Raw genomic sequence first — 6000 nt, forward strand, 5'->3', positions numbered from 1 at the left:
TGGTGGGTTAATTTCTCTTAGGATAGTATTTTCTTCTACTAAACCCCCCAGTGAAGCCAAATTCCTCTGTCCTCTCCCTGGGCCGGAAAGTACCTTCTAGCACCTCTCTTACTGGCATGCAGTCTTCTGAGGATTCCATCTGTGTGAATGGGTCTTACTGTCTACTCGCCATCTTGTACAGGTCCCAAGTCCCTATACAGGTGGAACTTCTATAATATTGGAAACATCTGACCATTTGGGCCAGTTTTCAGCTCTAACACTCCCCTCCACACCCATAAGGGCTGCTATATCATCTGTCCTGGGTGCTTGGTTTTCTTCCCTTTGTGTTTTTGGCATCTGTTGTTGCCTTCTCCCTGCCCCCACCCCCTGCCCCCCAAAACTCGGCTGCATGTTAAAATATTTTTGTTACCTTTTATATGTCATTTCAAGTATTTGTAACTGGAGGAATTCTGGGTTGTACAGTCTGCCAGAAGCCTGAAAGGGCCTTTGTAGTCTCCCTTTGAGGCTGCTTCTGGGGTGATAAGCACTGGGCTAGGAGGCCAAGGATCACATTCCCTTTATCAGTATGTAGGACCGGGCAAGGCATTTTCCACTTCTTGGTCTGTTTTTTCACATCCCGATTAGGGTGGTTGGTCCTCAAATTACTCTCAGTTCTAAAATTCTCTGATTTTTTTTTTCTTTTTTTTAAAGTCCTGTCCACAGCACTTATTCTGAAGTCTTATTCTCCAGGTGCAGATTGGCCTCTGTGAGGAGAGGCTATTTGCCCGAAGCCAAGATAACCCGAACATTCTTTACTTTTCCCAGGGCAGAAAGGAAGAGACACTCGTCTGTTGTCCCAAAAACCCCTCAGTGCCTTGGCTTCGCGGGGAAATGGTTGCCTTTGTGCAAGTGGATCGGCCTGGCCTCTCTTCATTCGCCTTGTCTTTTATTTTTCCAAGGAAAAAATATCAGCAGAGAAAGTTCCAGACCTTCTCTTCCCATGCAGCCTGGTTTTCTGTATTTAGCAAATGCCAAACATCGACCATGTCTGCAAATTTCCTCTCGGTAAGACTTAAATTCTTGCACAGCGTGCCCAACATTTTATCTCGATAGACAAGCGCAGTAAGGTCTGGAACAATTTTACCTTTAGGTGGGGCTTTTTCTTGGAGGAAAGACTTGGGAAAAGATACTCTGAAGTGCTTTGACAGGGATCTATTGAGCCAGATAGACAATTCTCACGTCCTTTCCCCTGTTGCTGCGGCCATAGTAACGAAGCCAGAAGGCAAACAGGATTGTCAAGCAATTCCCCAAAATGAACAGCAGGGGGTGCTGAGGGGGTGGAACAGAAGGGAATATCTTTCCAGCCAGGACAGTTTGTCTTTGGACGCTTTCTTTCAGGGAGAGCAAAGGCTTGTCTCGGATGAACTTTTTGTCTGCATCTCCATCTGATTACACACCCATGTTTGTGTCCACGTGCCTTCCAGCTGCCACCTCACCACACGGGCCCCTTCAACCCCGGGCCCTGGGCATTTCTAGTGAATTTGTTTCCAGAACAGCTCAGACCGTCTGTAACCTTTCTCTTGGTCTATCAGTGTCCCACCACTCTGACTCTGAATTTTCATGGATCCAAGAGAGCAATAAATGATGAAGGAATGCAACCGTTTCTCTAAAAGGGGAAGTATTAGCCCCGAGGATCTTGAAATTCAGCATAAAATGAAAATTTCCATTAGGCAAATGCGTGCAATTATAAATAATTAAGCAAAAACCTTGACTAGTCATTACGTGTTTCTTTAAAAATGTCCCTAACATTGACATTGACCAAGAAGCAAAAGAAGGCTTAACAATCAATGGGAACTTTGCTGAGTCCAAAAGGCAGATTTTGCCACTTAAGCCAGTTTGTAATGTCCCATTAGTATCCGATCGCTATAAAACTTTAAGCATGCGTTTGGCTATGATGTCAGGCAGTACTCTGGGCCCAGAAGTAGCAGTCACAAATCCATGGTGGAAAGAGCTTCACTATTTTAATGCTCTCAAAGGATGCACTCACCCAATTAAAATCATACATCCCATGCATTATCTGTTGTATTTAGAGATATTTAAAGGCTGCAGTTACTGTAGCCTTCGTAAAACAACAAGCAGGCGTATGACATCAGATACTCCATCCCCTTTTTCTGTTATAGTGTGTAGAGAGCAAGAAGCTTGAATTTCTGGTCTCTCTTGCAATTGGGAGTGACAAAATAGACAACGTTCTGGCCAAAGAGACAAAGGAAATGAACAAAGGTCTACTGAGAAGGTAAAAGGCAAAATAGTTGGGGCTTGGGCAATTGTTTGCTTGACCCCTTAATAACTTCCTAGAAAGCAGATGTGATGTCCATGCAAGCCATCTTGTGAGCTCCAAGCAACAAATGAGACTGGGTGTCAACAAATTGAGCTTGCTGTGTGGAAAGAGAGAGAATGGGTCCCTGACAGCATGTGAGCCCTGAGTTTTCTGTTCTTTACAGCTGAAAGCATCCCTAAGTGACATATTGTAATTAAAATTTGGGAAAATTAGGGGTACGTGAGTGGCTTGGTCGGTTAAGCATCCGACTTGGGCTCGGGTCATGATCTCGCGGTTCATGAGTTTGAGCCCCGCGTCGGACTCTGTGCTGGCAGCGTGGAGCCTGGAGCCGGCGGCTTCAGATTCTGCGCCTCCCTCTCTCTCTGCCCCTCCCCTGCCCCTGCTGACACTCTGTCTTTCCTTCTCTCTCAAAAATAAATAAATGCTAAAAACAATTTTAAAAAATAAAATAAAAGTTGGGAAAATTTGTGATTGCGTTGAAGTCAACATATGCAAACATAACGAATCGTCACACGAAAAATCCAAAAGATGAGAAAGTGCTTCTTGAAACTTTTGATACATTTAAATGTCTTCATTTGGAGGATGACCATATTTAGAAATAAAGCCAAAAGATCTGGGGACTGCCAAATAAGAATAGGATTATGGAGACCAAAGCAGGAAATATTAAAATTGGGACTCTCCTGGAAAATCCTAGAAAATTGTCTGTGAATTTACATCCTTAAGCCACTTTTTAAAAGTACTTTTACTTTAATCAAAGAACGTGATTTTACGCCCACTTTCCAAGAAATACATTTCTGAATCATTTTTCAAAGTTGGCAAATAAAAGCCTTCTAAAGATAAATCATCCACTTTGCTTTTAAGGCAGTCATTGCTCCCACAAAGCAACGACAATGACAATATCCCCGGAGGCCACAAAAAGAAAAGTATTCGCGTGTTATTACTAGCTAAAAAGGTGATCCATCTCTTAGCCTATAATTGAGTTCATAACTCTTGGAAGATTCCCTCTGTATCGGTGGCTTTCTTCCAAACACAGAAGGAGATGGGACTTTGGCGCAAAGTATCATTCAAAGATCCTTGGGTTGTAAAACATTTGGTTCTTTGATATTAAGCAGACAAGATATCTGGGGGTCTGCATTTCCTCCCATTCTGCTTGATCTGGCTGTTGGGCTATTGAGTAGACTCTTGAAGGCAGACGCCATGCTCCTTCCCCCGGGTAGAAACGGCAGCTGGGAAAGAGGAGCAGAATTCAGGCCTTGTAGCGTAAGGCTGTAGTAAGCCTGACCTCAGGGTAGGCCTGGGCTCCTGGGGCCTGTCCCCGTTGCGACTTGGAGGCCAGGGTCTCCCGCCGCTATTGGAATGTGATAGGGGGGTGACAACAGTGTGCCCAACATGGCGGGAAGGTTAGTTTCTAGTCTCAGTGATAACGGATCCTGTGTGGCTTGGAGTAAGTCACGTCACGTTCCTGGACCTGTGTGTCCTAATCAATAGGAATGGGGGCAGACAGTATTCCAGGGGACCCTGAGGGCGGTGAGGGCCATGCTTTCCCTTACGGCGCTTCTCCAGAGATGCAGCGACCTCGCCAGGCTCCCCACCGAATACACAGGAGGGAGAATCAGTTGCGTAGACCAGGAAGTCGCCGGGGCTAGGGCTGCTGGCCAGGAGGAGGCCCGGCTGGAGCTGCCTTAGTGGAGGCAGAGGGAAGGACATGCGTCCCTATTCTGAGGCTGCGGCTTGCCCACCCGGCCCCCTTCACAGCTGCCTTTGATCCCCAGATCATTCCCTTTCACTGTCAACAGAATGCGGCTCACCCTGGGATGGGCCGGCCCACTCTTTCACCCCCCACCTCAGGCTCCAGAGCCTGGTTGCAAAGTCACACGGAATTTCCACACGCCTCGAGGGCTGTACAACTACCTCGCAGGCGTATTTCAAGTTTTATTATTACTATTACTTTTTGAAGAGTGAACACTTTCTGATTTGTCACCTGTTTCGCTGGCCCACCCAGCCAACCAAATCACTGATCTTTAGCAGTATCGATGGTAGAGAAGGCGACCAGATAACCAGGCTGAGCCAGAGCCTGGGGTCCAGTGGCATACCATAACCAACAGTTGCCTGACCCTCGGGCACCTGGGTGGTTCGGTTCATTAAGAGTCTGACCTGGGGCCCCCCGTGGCTCCCAAGCCACGATTTGGAGAAAACGACTTTGGAAGAAGTGGGGCAGGCTGCTGGCATTTGGGCCCACACTCAAATCTCAGGTCTCAGTGACCTGATTCTTTCCAACCCGGTTTGGCCCAGCTTTCCATGCCATGCCCCTCTCCCCTCTCTGCCTTTTGAAAGCATTGTTCCGGGCCTGACTTTGCAATGAGATACTGGGAGCTTTACACACGTGGCATCGACAGAAGCTGCCACAGGGAACTGAGACGCCCCTTCGCTGACATTCCTTGTGTCAGACGCTCTGATTCATCTGCAGGGTTTCATCCAGCTTAGTCCTCCAGTGACTGGGTCCCTCCTGGAGCCAGATTCTTGCCTGGTTGGGTGGGTCAAGGTATGACTCACCTTAACCAGCAGCTCACCCTTGAGTCACATGGATCAGGACACCCGGACGGATGTGACATCATCAGTAAACACAGACAGATAAGGAGGCGGCTCTGTTTGCCTTGGAGAGAAATGCGACCACCCTGGCTGGGCCTCTGTGGAGTGGGTGAAGGACACCGAGTCCATGAGTGTTAACTCTGTGCAATGACTTATCTGTGGAGACACCGAGAATCTCGGGGCAGGGAAAGTCCTCAGGGGTCATCCTGTCACTTTGCTACAGTAAAGTGTTACTCTGTTGTTATTTCAAAGTCTAACCGGATAATCTTCTCATATTCTGCTCTCCAGTCCATGCATGGTCTCAGCTAAAAGATGGTGGGCCCCTTGAAGGCAGGGTCAGCCCCTAGTTCTGTGGCTCCCTCCATCACTCAAGAGAGATCTTTTGTCTCTCTCTTTTTTTTTTAATAGAGAGAGGGGGGGCAGGGGAGAGGAAGAGGCAGAGAGAGAGGGAGACAGAGGATCTTAAGCAGGCTCCACGTGGAGCCCAATATGGTGGGGCTCGATGATGTGTGGCTCGATCCCACAACCCTGGGATCATGACCTGAGCTGAATTCAAGAGTCGGACGCTTAACCAACTGAGCCTCCCAGGCACCCCATGAAGAAAGAATTTGAATCAGTCTCCTTCCCCATCTAAATGAAGAGTCCCCTTTGGGGCTGAAATTTGCCATTTTCTCCAGGGTCGTACAATTTTTTTTTAATTAAAAAAATTTTTTTTAATGTTTATTTATTTTGAGGGAGAGAGAGAGAGTACAAGCAAGGGAAGGGCAGGGAGAGAAGGAGACACAGAATCTGAAGCAGGCTCCAGGCTCTGAGCTGTCAGCACAGAGTCTGACGTGGGGCTCGAACGCACGAACTGTGAGATCATGATCTGAGTCGAAGTCAGAATCTTAACCAACTGAGCCATCCAGGTGCCCAAGGGTCATGCATTTGTTGGTTATGGTATGCTGCCGGACCCAGGCTCTGGTTCAGCCTGGTCACCTGGCTGGTGCAGCAGGCAGGGGCCCTTTGACCCTCCGGGGCTCTCCTAAGACCAGGCTGATGAGGCACATGATCCGTAACATGCCCTGGGAGCACTACCGAAGCCTGAGATGGAT

The sequence above is a fragment of the Panthera leo genome, chromosome E3 (assembly GCF_018350215.1).
Source record: "Panthera leo isolate Ple1 chromosome E3, P.leo_Ple1_pat1.1, whole genome shotgun sequence".
NCBI classification, from domain to species: Eukaryota; Metazoa; Chordata; class Mammalia; order Carnivora; family Felidae; genus Panthera; species Panthera leo.